Source organism: Heterodontus francisci, chromosome 14 (genome assembly GCF_036365525.1).
Source record: "Heterodontus francisci isolate sHetFra1 chromosome 14, sHetFra1.hap1, whole genome shotgun sequence".
NCBI classification, from domain to species: domain Eukaryota; kingdom Metazoa; phylum Chordata; class Chondrichthyes; order Heterodontiformes; family Heterodontidae; genus Heterodontus; species Heterodontus francisci.
The window spans coordinates 24,530,820-24,553,203 of NC_090384.1; the positions used below are offsets into that span (position 1 = coordinate 24,530,820).

The 22,384-nt window shown below is 44.3% G+C and overlaps 1 long non-coding RNA gene across 1 annotated transcript; it reads right to left on the minus strand.

Annotated features, from left to right (window-relative positions):
* Window positions 1–76: 76 nt before the first annotated feature.
* On the minus strand, window positions 77–13,309 carry LOC137377268 (uncharacterized). The gene is made up of 3 exons (XR_010976380.1): window positions 13,060–13,309; window positions 1,715–1,842; window positions 77–424 (listed from the first exon to the last, which is right to left on the minus strand). It is a non-coding gene; the product is annotated as an uncharacterized lncRNA (long non-coding RNA).
* Window positions 13,310–22,384: the final 9,075 nt, after the last annotated feature.

The following is a 22,384-nucleotide window of genomic DNA, read 5'->3' on the forward strand; positions in this document are numbered from 1 at the left end:
CAAACAGGTTTGCTTAGGTTTAAAGAAGAAAGGTTGAGCTTTATTAAACTTAAACTCTAATTTGGTTAATGCCTAATTCAGAAACGCGACGCGTCCATGCTAGCATGCATTAGCGATACACAGATGCAGATAGAGACAGAAAACAGCAGAAGAAATAAAGTGGAAAAAGTCTGAAGCAATATCTGAAGCTGGTTTTAGTTACTATCTTTCGAGGTCGTTGTAGAGTCCTTGATTGTAGGTAGGTCTTGCTTTTCATTGGGGCCAGTATTCTTCTTAAACCTTGTTCAATGTAGGAGGTTTTTCTCTCTTGAAGTTCCCGTGTCTTTAGTGGATGTAGACGCTTGTGAGAAAGAGATGGGAGCAGACAGGAGAGGTTTTCTTAGTCCAGGAGCAAACAGTCTTTCTGAGTTCAAACTTTCTGCGGCTAGTTCAAAAAAAAACCTGGATGAGTCAGTTAGTCATGTGACCAGCTGGTTTAACCACTCCTGCCTTTTGTGGATTGTATCACCTCAGCAGGCCCTGGAGTCCGCTTCCTTACCCTTTCACTGTCTGGTGATCAAAATCCATTTGGCTTAATTGGAGCAGGGAATAGTCCTTTGTCTTCACAAGCACTGTCTGTTAGTATGCAAATGTTTTTCAGCTGAGTGTTAGGCAGCCCTTGTAACAGGCCTTCTTCTTCTCAGTAACAGTGTAAGATCAATGTTCATATGACAAAATTACTATGCCTCATTCCTGGCAGTGGGGGCCTGCATGACATCATTCTGGAGGCATCTGAAAATGGGATGGCCTCGGGATTCAAAAAACGGTGGAGAACAGAGGGGAGATTGGGAGCTCGGGCAGAGAGTTGGGTAATGGGGGCGGGGAAAGATGGAGACTGGTGAATGGGCTGTGAAGAGTGGAGAAAGGGAAGAGATGAGAACTGGGGGAAAAAGGGGAGTAAGAATTGGGAGACTGAGACTCAAGCAGGGATCGGGGTGGGCAACATCATTGGTTGCAGAGCCAGGAGCAGCAGCAACAACATAGGGCCGGATTTTATGGCGATGGCGCATGTCACAGCAGAGGCAATGGAAGTGGATGCCATTTCTGTTATCAAGTTAGGTGGCTGGCCATACAAGATCTCATGCTGACCAGCCGACTAAGAACCATGTGGCATGGGGTCCATCCAATCCGGGGGCCCAAAGAAGAGACGGCGCGATCAGTGTCAGCAGAAGCAGCATGCAATAGACAGAGCTAAGCAATCCCTCAACCAACAGATAAAATCAAAGCTCTGCTGTCCTGCCACATCCAGTCGTGAATGTTGGTGGACAATTGAACAACTAACAGGAGGAGGAGGCTCCACAAATATCCCCATCCTCAACGATGGGAGAGCCCAGCACATCAGTGCAAAAGACAAGGCTGAAGCATTTGTAATCATCTTCAGCCACAATTTACGTGTGGATGATCCATCTCGGCCTCCTCCTGAGGTCCCCAGCATCACAGATGCCAGTCTTCAGCCAAACTAATTCCCTCCACTTAATATCAAGACACAGCTAAAGGCACTGGATATTGCAAAGGCTATGGGTCCTACAAACATCCCGGCAGTCATACTGAAGACTTGTGCTGCAGAGCTTTGCGTGCCCCTAGCCAAGTTGTTCCAGTACAGTTACAATATTGGCATCTTGCTGGCAATATGGAAAATTGCCCAGGTATATATCCTATCCACAAAAAGATTTACCTTCCAGGAGAGCAGCGGAGAGGAGAGAAACCTGCAGGAAGAACGCGGAGCGGGGAGCTGTAAAATACAGCCCAAGGATCGCGGCCTAGAGCACTTCCATTCCGGGAGAACAGCGGAGAGGAGCAGACCTGCGGGAAAAACATGGAGCAGGGAGTAGTTAAATATAGCCTGAGGATCACGGCCTACAACACACCTTCTGGGAGAGTAGGGGAGAAGAGTTTGAAAACAAAGTGAACAGTGACATCACAGAAAAGCTACAAAGTGATTGGTTGGTGAGTAACTCGTGTTAGGGAATAACTAAATAGATGGGTTAGTACATTACAGTTAGGGTGTGTGTGTAAATAGCTTAATAATAAGGAACAACTAAGTTGCTGGCATTTGTTTTTGAGTAAGGTTTATTTTAACTAGTGAACCGTATTGATTTTAGTAGGATTTATCAGTACTAGTAAGGTGTTATTAATAATTCTAAGCTGTTGTGCTATGTGGGAGCTCCAGGATGCCTCTCGTATCCTGGAGAACCATTTGTGCAGGAAGTGTCATCAATTGAAGTAGCTTGAGCTCTGGGTTTTGGAACTTGAGCGGCAGCTGGCGACACTGCGGTGCATTCAAGATGAGAGCTACGAGGATAACACGCTAATAGATGTGGTCATCCCACAGCTTAAGAGTATGCAGGGAGAGAGGGAATAGCTGACCACCAGAATGTCAGGCAGGAGACCCGTGAGTGCATCTCTCTCTCCAATAGGTATTCAGTTCTGAATACTGAGGAAAGTGATGCTTCACCGGGAGAGTGCAGCCAGAGCCAAGTCCATGGCACCACCACTGGCTCAGCTGCACAGGGGGGGTTCAGGGAAGACTGCAAGAGCCAGTGATAGATGATTCAATACAGGGAAATAGACAGGGGTTTCTTTGGCCACAGACGTGAATCCAGGATAGTGTGTTGCCTCCCTGGTGCCTGGGTCAAGGATGTCACTGAGTGGCTGCAGAGCATCCTGAAGGGGGAGGGTGAACAGCCAGCAGTCATGGTCCACATCGGAACCAACGACAGAGGCAGAAAGAGGGATGTGGTCTTGCAGTCAGAATTTAGGGAGCTAGGTAAGAAATTATCAAGCAGGACCTCAAAAGTAGTAATCTCCGGATTACTCCCAGTGCCACGCACAAGGGAGTATAGAAAGAGAAGAATAAGACAGATGAATGTGTGGCTGGAAAGATGGTGCAGGAGGGAAGGCTTCAGATTCCTGGGACATTGAGACCAGCTCTGGGGGAGATGGGATATGTACAGGCTAGATGGGTTGCACCTGAATAGAGCCGGGACGGAGTTCCTTGCGGGACTTTTTGCTAGTGCTGTTGGGGTAGTTTTAAACAAGTTTGGCAGGTGGATGGAGACTTGAGGGCAGACTCAGTTGCGACAAAATCAGAAATTAAAATGGAAGACTGAAAAGTAATGAAAGAGTCTGGAAGACAGAGGAAACGAGGGTTAGAAAATAAAAAAATGAGTTTGGCAGTGCTCAAGGGTATCTATTTCAATGCAAGGGGTAAATCAAATAAAGCAGATGAGCTGAGGGCACAGATAGACACGTTGCAGTATGATATTATAGCTATTACAGAAACATGGATTAAGGAGGGACAGATATGGCAGCTCAACAATCCCAATTACAAGGTTTTTAGACGCGATAGGGAGAGGGATAAGTAAGGAGAGGGAGTGCAAATTTTAGTCATGGAAACTATTACAGCTGTGAGGACGGATAGTATGTTGGAAGGCTCATCAAATGAGGTCATATGGACTGCGCGAAAGAACAAAAAAGGGCAATCACACTGCCGGGAGTGTATTGCAGACCCCCAAACACTCAGAAGGAGATACAAGAGCAGATATGTAGGCAAATCTCTGAAGTGCAGGAACAATAGGGTAGTAATAGTAGGGGATTTTAACCACTCCAAAATTAACTGAGATAGTTTTACTGTGAAAGGAATTGAGGGAGCAGAATTCTTGACGTGCATTCAGGAGAACTTTTTTGTAGCAAGTCCAACAAGAGAGGGTGCAGTTTTAGACTTAGTTTTAGGGAATGAAGCTGGGCGGGTGGAAGGAGTGGCAGTGGGAGAGCATTTTGGTGGCAGTGATCATAATTCAGTCAGTTTTAACATAACTATGGAAAAGGACAGAGATAGAACAAGAGTTAGAGTTCTCAATTGGGGCAAGGCAAATTTTACTAAACAGAGGAGTGATTTAGCGAAAGTGGACTGGAAAAGCTACTTGCAGGTAAATCGGTGTCAGAACAGTGGGAGGCATTCAAAGGGGAGATTCAAGGGGTTCAGCATAAACAAGTTCCCACAAAGAAAAAGGGTGAGACGGCCAAATCTAGGCCAGTCAGTCTAACCTCAGTAATGAGCAAATTATTGGAATCTATTCTGAGAGACAGGATAAACTGTCACTTATAAAGACACAGGTTAATCAAGGATAGCCAGCATGGAATTGTCAAGGGAAGATCATGTTTGACCAACTTGATCGAATTTTTTGAAGAAGTAACAAGAAAGATAGATGAGGGTTGCGCAGTTGATGTGGTCTACATGGATTTTTGACAAGATCCAACATGGCAGACTGCTTAAAAAAAAAATCCTATGGGATCTATGGAAACACAGCAAGGTGGATATAAAATTGGCTCAGTGGCAGGAAACAAAGGGTAATTGTTGATGGGTGTTTTAGCAACTGGACAGCTGTTTCCAGTGGCACTCAGCACTGGGTCCCCTGCTTTTTGTGGTGTATATTGACGATTTGAACGTAAATGTAGGGGGCATGATCAAGAAGTTTGCGCACGACACAAAGACTGGCCGGAGAAGTGTGAGGTGATGCATTTGGGGAGGTCAATCAAGGCAAAGGAATATTCTTGTTTGACCTCCCCAAATGCATCATGGGATAAATGGGAAAATGCTGAAAAGTGTAGAGGATGTGAGGGACCTTGGAGTGAAGATGCACAGATCTCTGAAGGTAGCAGGACAGGCCAATAAGGTAGTTAAGAAGGCATATGGAATCCTTTCCTTTATTAGCCGAGGTATAGAATATAAGAGCAGGGAGGTTATGCTGGAACTCTATAACTCATTCGTTAGGCCACAACTTGAGTACTGTGTGCAGTTCTGGCCACCTCCTTACATAAAGAATGCAATTGCACCAGAGAGGCTACAGAGGAGATTTACGAGGATGTTGCCAGGACTGAAAAAATGCAGCTGTGAGCAAAGATTGGATAGGTTGGGGTTGTTCTCCTTGGAACAGAGAAGGCTGAGGGGAGATCTGATTAAAATGTACAAAATTTTGAGGGGCTTGGAAAGAGTGGAGGTGATGGATCTATTCATATTGGCAGAGAGGTCAGTGACGAGGGGGCATAGATTTAAAGTGATTGGTAGAAAAATTAGAGGGGAGATGAGGAAACCCTTTTTCACCCAGAGGGTGGTGGGGGTCTGGAACTCACTGCCTGAAAGAGTAGTTGAAGCAGAGATTTTCAACTCATTCAAACGCAATCTGGATATGCACCTCAAGTGCCGAAAGCTGCAGGGCTACGGACCAAATGCTGGAAGGTGGGATTAGAATAGGTGGATCTTTCTTCGGCCGGCTCAGACATGATGGGTCAAGTGGCTTCTCTCTGTGATTTAAAATTTATACAAAGCTACATCCTATCCACAAAAAACAGGACACAACCAATGTGGCCAATTACCACACTATCATTCTACTCTCAATCATCAGCAAAGTGCTGGAAGGTGTCTGCAAGGGCTACTCAGTTCCTGACCTCATTACAGTCTTTGTCCAAACATGGGCGGCACAGTGGCGCATTGGTTAGCACCGCAGTCTCACATCTCCAGCGACCCGGGTTCAATTCTGGGTACTGCCTGTGTGGAGTTTGCAAGTTCTCCCTGTGTCTGCGTGGGTTTTCTCCGGGTGCTCCGGTTTCCTCCCACCACCAAAAGACTTGCAGGTTGATAGGTAAATTGGCCATTATAAATTGCCCCTAGTATAGGCAGGTGGTAGGAAAATATAGGGACAGGTTGGGATGTGGTAGGAATATGGGATTAGTGTAGGATTAGTATAAATGGGTGGTTGATGGTCGGCACAGACTTGGTGGGCCGAAGGGCCTGTTTCAGTGCTGTATCTCTAAATAAAAAAATAAACTAAATAAATGACCAAAAGAGCTGAACTCAAGAGGTGAGGTGTGAATGACTGCCCTTGACATCAAACCAGCATTTGACCGAGTATGGCATCAAGGAGACCTAGCAAAACTGGAGTCAATGGGAATCAGGGGAAAACCTTCTGCCGGTTGGAGTCATACCTAGCGCAAAGGAAGATGGCTGTGGTTGTTGGAAGTCAATCATCTCAGTCCCAGAACATCACTGCAGGAGTTCCTCAGGGTAGTGTCCTCGGCCCAACTATCTTCAGCTGTTTCATCAATGATCTTCCCTCCATCAGAAGGTCAGAAGTGGGGATGTTCACTGATGATTGCACAATGTTTGGCATGATGCGCGATTGCTCAGAAACTGAAGCAGCCCCTCTCCAGATGCAACGAGACTGGTCAACATCTAGGCTTGGGCTGATAAGTGGCAAGTAATATTTGAGCCACACAAGTGCCAGGCATTGACCATCTCAAACAAGTGAGAATCTACCCATCTCCCCTTGATGTTCCATGGCATTACCATCGCTGAATCCCCCACTATCAACATCCTGAGGGTTGCCATTGACCAGAAACTGAACTAGACCAGCCACATAAATACTCTGACTGCCAAGAGCAGGTCAGAGGCTGGGAATTCTGCAGCGAGTAACTCACCTCCTGACTACCCAAAGCCTGTCCACCATCTACAAGGAACAACTCAGGAACGTGATGGAATACTCTCCACTTGCCTGGATGGATGCAGCTTCAACAACACTCAAGCAGCTCGACACCATCCAGAACAAAGCAGCCCGCTTGATTGGCACCCCATCCACCACCTTCAAATTCACTCCCTTCACCACTGACGCACAGTGGCAGCAGTGTGTACCATCGACAAGATGCACTGCCGCAACTCACCAAGCTCCTTCAGCAGCATCTTCCAAATCTGCAATCTCTACCACCTAAAAGGACAAGGGCAGCAGATGCGTGGGAACACCATCACCTGCAAATTCCCCTCCAAGTCACACATCATCCTGACTTGTAATTATATCGCCGTTCCTTCACTGGTGCTGGGTCAAAATCCTGGAACTCCCTTCCTAACAGCACTGTGGGTGTACCTGCACCCCAAGGACTGCAGCGGTTCAAGAAGGCAGCTCACCACCACCTTCTCCTGGGCCATTAGAGAATGGGCAATAAATGCTGTCCTAGCCAACGACGCCCACATCCTATGAACGAGTAAAAAAAACTTGGATACATTATACTCTATCTCCTCATCTAAGTCACTAATATAGATTGGAAATAGCTGAGGCCCAAGCACTGATCTTTGCAGTATCACCCTAGTAACAGCCTGCCAACCCATAAAGGATCCATTTATTCCTACTGTTTTATGTTTGATAATCATTCTTCAATCCATGCAATATATTAATCCCAATCCCGTGAGGCCTAATTTGTGCAATAGCCTCTTATGTGGCACTTATCAAATGTTTTGTGAAAATCTAAGTACACTGCATCCACTTGTTCTCCTTATCCACCCTGCTAGTTACAACTCCAGTAAACTCTAAGATTTCTCAAACACGATTTCCCCTTCATAAATCCATGTTGATTCTGCTGAATCATATTATGATTTTCTAAGTACCCCCTTATCGTGTCCCTGATAAATAGATTCTAGCATGTCTCTACTAATGATGTCAGGCTAACTGGTCTATAGTTCTGTTTTCTGTCTTCCTCCTTTCTTGAATAGCGGGTTACATTTGCTACTTTGCAATCCAGAGACCACTCTAGAATCTAGGGAATTCTGGAAGATCAAAACCAACACATCCACTATCTCTGCAGTCACCTCTTTCAGAAGCCTAGGGTGTTGGCCATCAGTTCCAGTAGATTTGTCAGCTTTTTCTCCTATTACATTCTCCACTACTATTTCCTCATGCTAATACCCTTCAGTCCATCATTTTCAACAGACCCTTGGTTCCCCATTACTTCTGGACTTTTTTCTTCTACAGTGAAGACAGATATAAAGTATTCGTTTCCTTTCTTTGCCATTTCCTTATTCCCCGTTATAATTTTTCCTGTCTCTGCCTCTAAGGGACCCATGTTTACACTTACTAATCTCTTCCTTTTTACATACCAGTAGAGCTTTTACAATCTATTTTTATGTCTCTTGCCAGTTTACTCTCATATTCTATTTTCTCTCTATCAGCTTCTTTGTCATCCTTTGTTGAAATTTAAATTCCTCCCAATCCTCAGGCTGACTACTCTTTTGACAACATTATAAGCTCTTCCTTTAATTTAATACTATCTTTAACTTCTCTTGTCTGTCACAGTTAGAACACATTTCCTGTGGGGTTTTTATTCCTTAAGGAAATGTATAATCGCTGCAAAATATGAATTAATTCTTCAAATATATGGCATGACCTATCTATTGTCATATATTTTAATCTAGTTTCCCAATCTATCTTAGTCGACTTCCCCTCATGCCTACATAGTTTGTTTTGTTCAGATTTAAGACCCTAGTTTCAAACTCAACATAAAATTCTATCTATGCAAGCACTCTTCCTCAGAGACTCCTCTGCTGGAAGATTTTTAATTAAGTCCATCTCGTTCCATAAAATCAGATCGAAATAAATCTGTAACTATTAAGGTAGAGACAAATATTAAATGTGAAAATCATAGAATGGTTACAGAACAGAAGAGGGCACATGGCCTGGGGTGTCCATGCGAGCTCGCTGTAAGCTGGTCCCACTTTCCTGCCTTTTCCCCAGAGCGCTGCAATTTTTTTCTCTTCATATACTTATCTAATTCCCTTATGAAACCCATGGTTGAATCTGCCTCCACCACACTCTCAGGCAGTGCATTACAGATCCTAATCACTTGCTGTGTAAAAAAGTTTTTCCTCATGTCGCCTCTGTTTCTTTTGCTAATCACCTTAAATTGCTGTCCTCTGATTCTCTACCCTTCCACCAATGGGAACAGTTTCTCCCTATTTACTCTGTCCAAACCCCTCACGATTTTGAACACCTCTATCAAATCTCTTCTTAACCTTCTCTTCTCTAAAAGGAACAGACCTACCTTCACCAATCCATCCACATAACTCAGGGCTTTCATCCCTGGAACTATCCTCAAAAAATTTTTCTGCAGCCTCTCCAATGTCTTCACATCCTTCCTAAAGTGAGATGCCCAGAATTAGGAACAATATTCCAGTTGAAGCCAAATCAATGTTTTATAAAAGTTCACCATAACTTCCTCACTTTTGTACTCTGCCTTTATTTATAAAGGCCAGCCAGAAACCTGTATGCCTTAACCGCTTTTTCAACCTGCCCGGCCACCTTCAATGATTTGTGTATATATACCTCAGGTCCCTCTGCTTCTGTATCTCCTTTAGAATTGCATCCTTTATTTTGTATTGTTTTTCCTCATTCTTCCTACTAAAATGTATTATTTCACTCATCTCTGCATTGAATTTCATCTGTCATTTGTCCACCCAGACTACCAACCTGTCGCTGTCCTCTTGAAGTCTATCACTATCATCCTCGCAGTTCACAGTACTTCCAACTTTTGTGTCATCTGCAAATTTTGAAATTGTGCCCTGCACACCAAGTCCAGATCATTAATGTAGATCAAGAAAAGCAATGGTCCTGATACCAACCCCTGAGGAACCTTACTATGTTTCTTTCTTATCATAAAAATGGTGTCAAGACTGTCAAATCAACAACAGCAGCCACTGTGAGAAAACAGCGAGAGATGGAAAGAGAGGGCAGCTGCTCAAGCCAACAACCCGTTACCACCTCTACTGGTCAACAACCGATGTCCTCACTGTGGGAGAGCCTGCAAGGCTAAGATAGGCCTCATAAGCCTTCTGCAAACCCACAGCCAACAGTGACATCTCTCTTTCACCCAGCCATCCTCAAGGAGGAATCATCCTTGACATTAGAGATTGTCGAAGACGATGACCTTTCTCCAGTCCAAAAAAACAGTTCACCACTGCTCTCTGTTTCTTGTCACTCTGCCAACTTTGTACCCATGCTGCCACTGTCCCATTTATTGCCTGGGCTTCAATTTTACTAACATATCTGTCACGTGGCACTTTATCAAACAGCTTTTGGAAGTCCACGTACACCACATCAACTGTATTACCCTTCATCAACCCTGTTACTTCATCATAAAACTCAATAAAATTAGTTAATCAGGATTTTCCCTTAAGAAATCCATGCAGGCTCTTCTTAATCAATCCACATTAGTCCAACAGACTATTAATTCCATCCCAGATTATCATTTCTAAAAGCTTTCCCAATCATCGAGGTTAAACTGAATGGCTGGAGTTGCTGGGTTTACAAAGGGAAATAAATATTTGAAATAGAGCAGTATGAAAGAATTGGAAGTTACAGGACAGAGCACCAGATCAAGGTCTCTTCCTGTGCTGCAATTTCTTGGTTTCCTCTCTTGGAACTTGTTGCACAACTGTTGCTGATGTAAAACCACAAGCAAAAATTGTCAACTACAGTGAACCCAATCTTTATAAGGTAAATGCAATAACATTTGTAATAGTCATACAATCTGATGTCATATGATTATGCATTGCATGGTCGAATGCCACATGGTCAGAACGTTATATGATAAAACCTCCAGGAATGCCTCCAGCCACAGCTGGCAACCTTAACCAGGCAATCCTTCAAAGCTCCATCTGTTGAGTAGCATGTCATCCAAATTCAGGTAGTACAATTCTTTTTTTGTTCCTGGGAAATATTATCAGGTATTTATATTACTTTAGGAAGGATGTTAAGGCATTCGAGAGGGTGCAGAAAAGATTCATGCGAATGGTTCCAGGGATGAGAAACCTCAGTTGGATAGGTTGAAGAAGTTGGGGCTGTTCTTGGAGAAGAGAAGATGAAGAGGAGATTTGATAGAGGTGTTCAAAATCATGAGAGGTCTAGACAGAGTAGATAGGGAGAAACCGTCAAACTGTTCCCATTGGCAGAAGGATCCAGAACCAGAGGACACTGATTTAAGATGATTGGCAAAAAAAGCAACAGCAACTAAGGAAAAACCTTTTTATGCAGTGAATGGTTAGCACCTGGAATACACTGCCTGAGAGTGTGGTGGAGGCAGATTCAATAGCGGCCTTCAAAAGGCAATTGGATAATTACCTGAAGAGAAAAAATTTGCAGGGCTGTGGGGAAAGGGCAGGGGAGTGGGAATGGATGAGTTGCTCTTGCAGAGAGCCAGCATAGACATGATGGGCCAAATACTGTAACCATTGTTTACAGTCATAGAGAGATACAGCACTGAAACAGGCCCTTCGGCCCACTGAGTCTGTGCTGACCAACAACCACCCATTTATACTAATCCTACATTTAATCCCATATTCCCCACCACATCCCCACCATCCCTCAATTCTCCTACCACCTACCTACCTAGGGTGTCAAAGTTTGCAGATGACACTAAGATGAGTGGCAGAGCAAAGTGTGCAGATGACTGTGAAACTTTACAGAGGAACATAGATACATTGAGTGAGTGGGCAAAGGTCTGGCAGATGGAATACAATGTTAATAAATGTGAAGTCATTCATTTCGGTAGGAGTAACAGTAAAAAGGATTATTACTTGAATGGTAAAAAGTTGCAGCATGCTGCTATGCAGAGGGACCTGGGTGTCCTTGTGCATGAATTGCAGAAGGTTGGTCTGCAGGTACAGCAAGCAATTAGGAAGGCAAATGGAATTTTGACCTTCAATGCTAAAGGGATTGAGTTTAAATGCAGAGAGGTTATGTTGCAGCTGTATAAGGTACTGGTGAGGCCGCACCCGGAGTACTGTGTGCAGTTTTGGTCTCCTTACGTGAGAAAGGATACACTGGCACTGGAGAGGGTGCAGAGGAGGTTCACTAGGTTGATTCCGGAGTTGAGGGGGTTGGTTTATGAGGAGAGACTGAGTAGATTGGGATTATATTCATTGGAGTTCAGAAGAATGAGGGTGGATCTTATAGAAACATATAAAATCATGAAGGGAATAGATAAGATACAAGTAGTGAGGATGTTTCCACTGGCAGGTGAAGCTGGGACAAGAGGGCATAGCCTCAAGATTAGAGGGAGCAGATTTAGGACTGAATTAAGGAGGAACTTCTTCACCCAGAGGGTTGTTAATCTATGGAATTCCTTGCCCAGTGAAGTAGTTGACGCTTCTTCAGTAAACGTCTTTAAAGCTAAGGTAGATATCTTTTTGAACAATAAAGGAATTAAGGGATACGGTAGGAGTGCGGGTAAGTGGATCTGAGTCCACGAAAAGATCAGCCATGATCTTATTGAATGGCGGAGCAGGCTCGAGGGGCCGGACGGCCTACTCCTGCTCCTAGTTCTTATGATCTTACACTAGGGGTAATTTACAATGGCCAATTTACCTATCAACTGCAAATCTTTGGCTGTGGGAGGAAACCAGAGCACTCAGCAGAAACCCACACAGTTACAGGGAGAACTTGCAAACTCCGCACAGGCAGTACCCAGAACTGAACCCAGGTCACTGGAGCTGTGAGGCTGCGGTGCTAACCACTGTGCCGCCCCAAATGATTTGATCATCTTAAACGGCATTAAGTACAGAGCAGAGCAGCAGTTGAAACCAGCCATACAGGAAGAAAGCTCTGGATTGCGAGTGATGAGTACCACATGCCACCCGAGTACTCAAAATTCAACCGAAAGCATGCGAGCATCACCCCTGAACAGCATAACTTCAATTTTAAGTTTATGCCCCCTAGTTCTAGATTTGCCCATGAGGAAATACTTTTTCTCTATCTATCCTATCAAATTTAAACATCTTAAACCTCTCCATATGATCACCTATACTCTAAAGGAATACAAGCCTAGAAACTGTGCAACCTGCCATATTCCAACCTTTAAGCTCCCGCTCTCGCACACTTCAGATTGTAAATTCTGACTGGGAAGCTGGGACAGGCAGCAAGATAACAGGCTTGAAAAGGTAACCCCTGCCATCTTTTGCAGTGACTGGACAATAATCGAAGTGAAGGAGGGACGGATGGAAAAACAGAAACATCTTGACTGGAGGTGAAGCAGTTGTGACAGTGTCAGATGGGTTTTTTTTTATACCAGAAAGGCTCCGAGACGATCCAACCGACTTTAAAAGCAGACCTCGCTGATAAAAGAAACTCAAGCGGGTTTCAAGCTGCTGATCTTACTGTCGAGCTGGAAAAAAAAACACAGCCACCACGGCCCGAGCTTTACCGCTAATGTGGAGCCGACTCTCACTCGCTTTTCTCGCCCTCCGCCGGCGCCTCCTCCCAGTCTCGCGCTCGCGCCATTTCTCGTCTCGCTCACCACCGTTTCCAGCTTTTTTGAAAATAGAAAAAAAACCGCCTTCGCTGTTGGCGCGTGCACTCAGCAGCTTCAACCTCAATCGCCTCGAAAGTGGCCGCCCAGCTCAGCAAACATGAAAGGGCCACAGTGGTTAGCGCTGCAGCCTCACAGCTCCAGTGACCTGGGTTCGGTTCTGGGTACTGCCAGTGCAGTGTTTGCAAGTTATCCCTGGGTTCCAATGAAGGGTCACTGACCCGAAACGTTAACTCTGCTTCTCTTTCCACAGATGCTGCCAGACCTGCTGAGTGGTTCCAGCATTTCTTGTTTTTATCCCTGTGACTGTGTTGGTTTCCTCCCACAGCCAAAGACTTGCAGGGTTGATAGGTAAATTGGCCATTGTAAATTGCCCCGCGTGTAGGCAGGTGGTAGAAGAACGGTGGGGATGTGGTAGAGAATATGGGGTTAATGTAGAATTAGTATAAATTGGCCTTTATAGCCCCTCCAGGCGCTGCTCCACACACCACTGACCACCTCCAGGCGCTTACCCATTGTCTCTCGAGATAAGGAGGCCAAAGAAAAAAAAGTATAAATGGGTGGTTGTTGGTTGGCACAGACTTGGTGGGTTGAAGGGCCTGTTTCAGTGCTGTATCACTTTATGACTCTATGAAAGATTGATTTGACTTTGGGAATTCAATGCGGTTAATAAATTACGACAACACAATAGAAATGTATAAGAAAACAAAGTTGCTGGTGGAAATATGAACCGCCAGTCCAGAGGCAAGTGCACACTTGATGTATGGTTAAATGCATGACATTTTATAAGTAACTTAGGGATTCCTGGTCTGGTATGTACCAAGATGTCATTACAGACTTCATACTTGATGAATATAGAAACATCTGCCTAGTTATTATTTGCATATTATAATGCAAGGGAGCATCAGAAGATGTAGCAGTTGTTTACCCTTTTTCTCTATAGGGTACCAATTGACGTGACGGACAAAGATGCACTGAAACCAAAGTCTCTTATAACTTCACTTTCTTTCTTTTTGGGCCTCCTTATCTCGAGAGACAATGGATACGCGCCTGGAGGTGGTCAGTGGTTTGTGAAGCAGCGCCTGGAGTGGCTATAAAGGCCAATTCTGGAGTGACAGGCTCTTCCACAGGTGCTGCAGAGAAATTTGTTTGTTGGGGCTGTTGCACAGTTGGCTCTCCCCTTGCGCCTCTGTCTTTTTTCCTGCCAACTACTAAGTCTCTTCGACTCGCCACAATTTAGCCCTGTCTTTATGGCTGCCCGCCAGCTCTGGCGAATGCTGGCAACTGACTCCCACGACTTGTGATCAATGTCACACGATTTCATGTCACGTTTGCAGACGTCTTTATAACGGAGACATGGACGGCCGGTGGGTCTGATACCAGTGGCGAGCTCGCTGTACAATGTGTCTTTGGGGATCCTGCCATCTTCCATGCGGCTCACATGGCCAAGCCATCTCAAGCGCCGCTGACTCAGTAGTGTATATAAGCTGGGGGTGTTGGCCGCTTCAAGGACTTCTGTGTTGGAGATATAGTCCTGCCACCTGATGCCAAGTATTCTCCGAAGGCAGCGAAGATGGAATGAATTGAGACGACGCTCTTGGCTGGCATACGTTGTCCAGGCCTCGCTGCCGTAGAGCAAGGTACTGAGGACACAGGCCTGATACACTCGGACTTTTGTGTTCCGTGTCAGTGCGCCATTTTCCCACACTCTCTTGGCCAGTCTGGACATAGCAGTGGAAGCCTTACCCATGCGCTTGTTGATTTCTGCATCTAGAGACAGGTTACTGGTGATAGTTGAGCCTAGGTAGGTGAACTCTTGAACCACTTCCAGAGCGTGGTCGCCAATATTGATGGATGGAGCATTTCTGACATCCTGCCCCATGATGTTCGTTTTCTTGAGGCTGATGGTTAGGCCAAATTCATTGCAGGCAGACGCAAACCTGTCGATGAGACTCTGCAGGCATTCTTCAGTGTGAGATGTTAAAGCAGCATCGTCAGCAAAGAGGAGTTCTCTGATGAGGACTTTCCGTACTTTGGACTTCGCTCTTAGACGGGCAAGGTTGAACAACCTGCCCCCTGATCTTGTGTGGAGGAAAATTCCTTCTTCAGAGGATTTGAACGCATGTGAAAGCAGCAGGGAGAAGAAAATCCCAAAAAGTGTGGGTGCGAGAACACAGCCCTGTTTCACACCACTCAGGATAGGAAAGGGCTCTGATGAGGAGCCACCATGTTGAATTGTGCCTTTCATATTGTCATGGAATGAGGTGATGATACTTAGTAGCTTTGGTGGACATCCGATCTTTTCTAGTAGTCTGAAGAGACCACGTCTGCTGACGAGGTCAAAGGCTTTGGTGAGATCAATGAAAGCAATGTAGAGGGGCATCTGTTGTTCACGGCATTTCTCCTGTATCTGACGAAGGGAGAACAGCATGTCAATAGTCGATCTCTGCACGAAAGCCACACTGTGCCTCAGGGTAGACGCGCTCGGCCAGCTTCTGGAGCCTGTTCAGAGCGACTCGAGCAAAGACTTTCCCCACTATGCTGAGCAGGGAGATTCCACGGTAGTTGTTGCAGTCACCGCGGTCACCTTTGTTTTTATAGAGGTGGATGATGTTGGCATCGCACATGTCCTGGGGTACTGCTCCCTCGTCCCAGCACAGGCATAGCAGTTCATGTAGTGCTGAGAGTATAGCAGGCTTGGCACTCTTGATTATTTCAGGGGTAATGCTGTCCTTCCCAGGGGCTTTTCCGCTGGCTAGGGAATCAATGGCATCACTGAGTTCCGATTTGGTTGGCTGTATGTCCAGCTCATCCATGACTGGTAGAGGCTGGGCTGCATTGAGGGCAGTCTCAGTGACAGCATTCTCCCTGGAGTACAGTTCTAGGTAGTGCTCAACCCAGCGGTCCATCTGTTTGCGTTGGTCAGTGATTATGTCCCCCGATTTAGATTTGAGGGGGGTGATCTTCTTGATGGTTGGCCCAAGAGCTCTCTTCATGCCATCATACATTCCTCTGATGTTTCCGGTGTCTGAGGCCAGCTGAATATGACTGCATAGGTGTTGCCAGTAGTCGTTTGCGCAACGCCTAGCTGTTCTTTGTGCAGTACTTCTGGCTGCTTTAAGTGCTGCGGATGTTAAATCGCTGGGGGCTTTCTTGTAGTTCAAAAGTGTACTTTTGTACTATTTTGTACTATTAGTACTAAAATCACTTAAAGCATACAAATGCTTACAACTGTTTTATTTAGACACCAAATAAGTACAAGTCTGACCTCTTGTACAAGATACTACCCGTCAAGACAGAGGTGATCAGTCTTTTGTCAACGGTTGATCACTGAGCCTCCAGACTCAGGATCCTGCCTTCGAGAGTTGTTTCCGGGTTCTTGCCGAGAATACCCTCTAGTGTTAACCCTTATATATTCTTTGAAGGCTCCTTGCTCAACCCATGACTCACACGATCTTGTTTTGTACAAATCTTCAAGCATTATCTCATCTTTGGCAAGCATTAGCCATTTAGCCATCTGGAAAGAAGTCCAGAATTGTTTACAATAACCACCATTCATTCCCCTATATCTGTTCCTCTTTTATCTATTCTTGTTCAACAATCTAATCTAACGATCACATATCCCTAACCACAAGCTTCAACGTGTCTGTTATCTTACTTCAGCAAGTTCTGCGCTTATATTTAGCTGCCATAGAGCATGCTGGGTATAAAGCATTACTTGACCAACTTTTCAGGGCTTACACAGTCTACCCAGGGCAGAATTGGCAACCAGCTACAATCTAAGGTCCAACGGGACTGGAACAAAGCTGTTTGTCGTTTGCTTTTTAATCCAGGTGTTCTTTTAAGTGGGACTTTAAACTGAGGGCCTGCTGTTTGGCTATTCATAAAGATCCCCTGGCTCTATTTGAAATGAGCAGGAGTTCTCCTGTTATCCCTGTTACAGTCTTCCTTCAACCAACACCACCAAAACACAGATGAATTGGTAATTCATCTCACTGTTGCTTGTGAGATCTTGCTGCATATCAAATCGTTGCTGCACAACAACAGTGACTGCCCTTCAATAAAATTCATAATATGCAAAATAGAGACATAGAGTCATACAGTTATACAGCATAGAAACAGGTCCTTTGGCCCATCGTGTCTGTGCCGGCCATCAAGCACCTAATTATTCTAGTCCCATTTTCCAGCACTTGGCCCATAGCCTTGTATGCTATGGCACTTCAAGTGCTCATCTAAATACTTCTTAAATGTTGTGAAGGTTCCTGCCTCTACCACCACTTCAGGCAGTGTATTCCAGATTCCAACCACCCTCTGGGTGAAATTTTTTTTCCCTCAAATCCCCTCTAAACCTCCTGCCCCTGACCTTAAATTTATGCCCCCTGGTTATTGAACCCGCCGCTAAGGGAAAAGTCTCTTCCTATCCAACCTATCAATGCCCCTCATAATTTTGTATACTTCAGTCATGTCCCCCCTCTGTTCTAAGGAAAACAACCCTAGCCTTTTCAGTCTCTCTTCATATCTGAAATGCTCCAGCCTAGGCAACATCCTGGTGAATCTCCTCTGCACCCTCTCCAGTGCAATCACAATTTTCCTATAGTGTGGTGCCCAGAACTGTACACAGTACACCAGCTGTGGCCTAACTAGCATTTTATACATCTCCATCATAACCTCCCTGCTCTTATATTCTATGCCTCGGCTAATAAAGGCATGTGTCCCATATGTCTTCCTAAACACCTTATCTACCTGTGCTGCTGCCTTCAGTGATCTGTGGACATGTTCACCAAGGTACTTTGACCCTCTGTACTTCCTAGGGTCCTACCATCCATTGTATATTCCCTTGCCTTGTTAGTCCTCCCAAAATGCATCATCTCACACTTTTCAGGATTAAATTCCATTTGCCTCAGCTCTGCCCATCTTACAAGCCCATCTATATCGTCCTGTAATCTAAGGTTTTCCTCCTCACTATTCACGACACCACCAATTTTCGTGTCATTTGCGAACTTACCTACCATACCTCCTATATTTACGTCTAAATCATTAATGTACACTACAAACTGCAAGGATCCCAGCACCGATCCCTGTGGTACATTGCTGGGCAAAGGCCTCCACTCATAAAAACAACCCTCGACCATTACCCTCAGTTTCCTGCCACCGAGCCAATTTTGGATCCAATTTGCCAAATTGCCCTGGATCCCATGGGCTCTTACCTTCTTAACCAATCTCCCATGCGGGACCTTATCAAAAGCCTTACTGAAGCCCATGCAGACTGCTTTAACTGCTTTACCCTCACCTACACATCTAGTCACCTCCTCGAAAAATTCAATCAAGTTAGTTAGACACGATCTCTCCCTGACAAAGCCCCTGACAAAGCTGTGCTGACTATTCCCTGCCTCTCCAAGTGGAGATTAATCCTGTCCCTCAGAATTATTTTCCAATAGTTTCCCAAGCACTGATGTTAGACACACCGGCCTGTAATTACCTGGTCTATCCCTGCTACCCTTCTTGAATAATGGTACCACATTCGCTGTTGTTGAAGCTTTTCATCTTGCACTCATCAGGACATTCTGCAAGAATACCAATGTAAGGGGAAACAACAACTTTATACTGTATGAGATGAGAGTGCCGATTGGTTGGCAAGTGAACTCTGATTGGTAGAAGCATTGCCATGGAGAATGCACCAGTTTACAGTGACTGATAGTTAACTGCAAAGCTTTGTTTGAAATTTAAACCAGGCAACTTGACTCTGATTGGTCAAGGCATTGTCCTGAGAAATAAACCAACGAATGGCTGTCATTTATTTTGTTCAGCTGAAACAGACGCAATGTTTGTAATATTCTTTCTGTCTGCAAAGAACAGGGCCCTGTGTATTAATATATGTAGCTCCAGTACGCGCAAATGTGCTACACTTCGAGTCCTATTGACAATCTTAAATTGGTTGTCAGCGTAATTCTTAGCAGACTGTGGATTATTTAGCAAATGCTGTCCAATCGTGGAATCACATCTAATGTGGGACACTGTTTTGAGTTTTGCAAGCACAGGCTGGTTGGGCACAGCCTTTACCTTGCCCGTTGCAAACAGTGGAAGAAGGGATATGTTGTTTGATACGATCTGCCAGTCTTTGGGACGTACAGCCTATATACCTAGCATCACACTGGCATTGAAATTCATATACCACTTCACTCATTTGTGTGATAGGCAGGATGTCTTTTTGGCTCAAGAGCAGCATCCTGTTAGTGGTGAACACCACACATGTTGCTACTGCATAGTAGCAGCTTGAAACAGCTAGCCTTTATCATGAAAGGTCACAGACCTGAAATGTTAACTTTGCTTCTCTCTCCACAGATGCTGCCAGACCTTCTGAGTATTTCCAGCACTTTTTGTGGAAAATGTAAATGTGTTGTCTTTAGAGGAGACAGGGAGAGTCTTATTTTTAAAGTAGCAGACTCCATTGAATACTTAAAGAAAGCGAAGGCAAAAAAATGGCAGTCAAAGACAAGAAGAGCATCCAGAGGCAGCAGCCTCTTGGTGCAGTAGGTGTGGTCGAGTGAGGCACAGGTGGGAAAGTTGCCCAACCAGAGAAGCGGAGTGTTTTGTATGTATAAAGTGGGGGCACTACCAATTCGTATGCCACAGCAAGAAACAAGAACTGCAAAATAAACAAAGCAAATCCAAAGAAAATAAAAAAGTTAACAAAGCACAGGATGCACAATGTGTTGAATTACCGTTTCTAGGAGAAATCCACAGAGTAAGTGAAAATTCCTGGAGGGCAGAGATTCTTGTCGGAGGCTATCAGACAAGATTCAGACTGGGCACTGGAGCAGCAGTCTCAGTACTGGCAGACACAGAGGTGTGGCTGAAGGAAATAAGCATTAGACCAATAGGTTAAAAATTGGACCTGGAGGCATTGAGTTGGAGGTAATAGGATAGTTGAAATCGATTCTGAGTTACTGGGGAAAATAAATCCCTGAGATCTTGTATATTATCAAGAATCAGAATTGCTGACTATTAAGCAAAAAAGCTTGCATTGATTTACAGTTAGTATGCAGAGGTGAAGAGCTAAAAGGTATAGAGGAACAGCCAAGGAATTTTAGGGCTGAATTCCCTAAATTATTCAAAGGCTTGGGAAAACTAAAAATAGCCTACCTTATCACTTTAAGAAAGGATGCAGAACAATTGTATTTATATATACCAAAAAAGTTCAATACCCATTCCTAGAGAAAATTAAGAAAGAAATTGAGTTAATGACCAAATAGGGAGTCATTTCACCTGTTACAAAGCCTACAGTACGGTTCCAGTGAAGAAACCAAATAGGTCCATTCAAATTTTTGTAGACCTTACGAAATTAGACAAAGCAGTAGAAAGAGAAATACATCAATGGATGAGAGTCTAGCAAAGCTAAGGAAAAGCATAATTTTCACTAAATTAAATGCCAACAGCAGATTTTGGCACGTATCTTTGGATGAAAAATCTAAACTATTGACGACTTTTATAACACCATTTGGAAGATTTTTATTTAACAGCACTGGAAATTTTCCAAAAAACCATGTCCAAAATTCTGGAAGGATTGGATGGAATGATCTGCCACATGGATGACATGTTGATGCACGGCGCAAAGTAGCAGGAACACGATGCAGGAGTACGAGCAGTGTTGCAGAGATTGCCGGAAGCAGGTCTAATGTGGAACAAGAAGCGTGTCATTTGACAACAAATGGTGAGATTTCAAGGTCATATTATTGATGGATCAGCCTTCACAGCAGACCTTCAAAAGATAAAAGTAATCAAAGACTTCCCTGAGCCTAAAAAAAATCAAGAATTCTCAAGGTTTATGGGCATGCTTAATCAAGTGGGAATGTTTCTGCCGAATCTAGTTATGATAAATGAACTGCTATGACAGATATTAAAGAATGACAAGCCTGGTGTTGGAGCAAGGTCCAACAAGAATCTTTTGAAAAAATCAAGCAGAAACTTTTTTTTCATTTGTTCATGGGATTTGGGCATTGCTGGCTAGGCCAGCATTTATTACTTATTATTTATTGCTGGCAGAAGAGAAATATTATGATGGTTAGGAATAAGCAAAAATTTTAAGACAAGATAGGGAAAGGCCTTGCAAGACGGAAGAAGTGGGTGGGAGAACAGTTACATCTGACAGCATCACCTGAATTTAGAAGTGACTGGATGTGGAGTCCCAAGGGACTAATTAGATGTTTTGAATTTTAGTATTGCTGAAAATAGAGACATGTTGTTGAAGCTTTTCAACTTGCACTCATCAGGACAATCGCAAAAATAACCTATTTAAGGGAACACTTATACTGCATGAGAAGTGGGTTCTGATTGGTTGGCAAGTGAACTCTGATTGGTTGAGATGTTGCCATGGTGAATGCACCAGATTACGGTGACTGACAGTTAACTGCCAAGCTTTGTTTAAAATTTAAACTAGGCAGCTTGACTGATTGGTCAAGGCATTGCCCTGAGGAATGAACTTGCAAATGGCTGTCACTTATTTTGTTCAGCTGAAACAGGCGCAATGTTTGTACATATTCTTTCTGTCTGGGCCCTGTGTATTAATATATGTAGCTTCCAATATGTGCAAATGCGCCACACTCCGAGCCCTACTGACAATCTTAAATTGGTTGTCAGCGTAATTCTTAGCACACTGTGGATTATTTAGCAAATGTTGTCCAGTCGTGGAATCACATCTAATGTTGGACACTGTGTTTTGAGTTTTGAAAGCATGGGCTGGTTGGGTACAGCCTATACCTTGCCCATTGTGAACAGCAGAATGGATCTATTGTTTGATACAATCCGCCAGTCTTTGGGACGTACGGCCTATATACATAGCATCACACTGGCATTGAAATTCATATATCACATTATTCATTTGTGTGATAGGCAGAATGTCTTTTTGGCTTGAAGGCAGCATCCTGTTAGTGGCAAACACCATATGTGTTGCTACTGCATAGACACAAGGTATCCATAATCATGCAGGATGATCGAGCCTCTACTTTGTGGCTGTGCCCCCATGTTCTAGATTCCCCAGCCAGGGGAACAACTTCTCAGAGCCTACCCTGTCAAGCCCCTTCAGAATCTTATATGTTTCAATGAAATCGTCTCTCATTCCTCTAAACTCCAGAGAGTATGTGTGCAGTTTACGCAGCCTCTCCCCATAGGACAATCATCTCATCCCAGGAACCAATTCCCTGTACTGTCTCCAATACAAGCA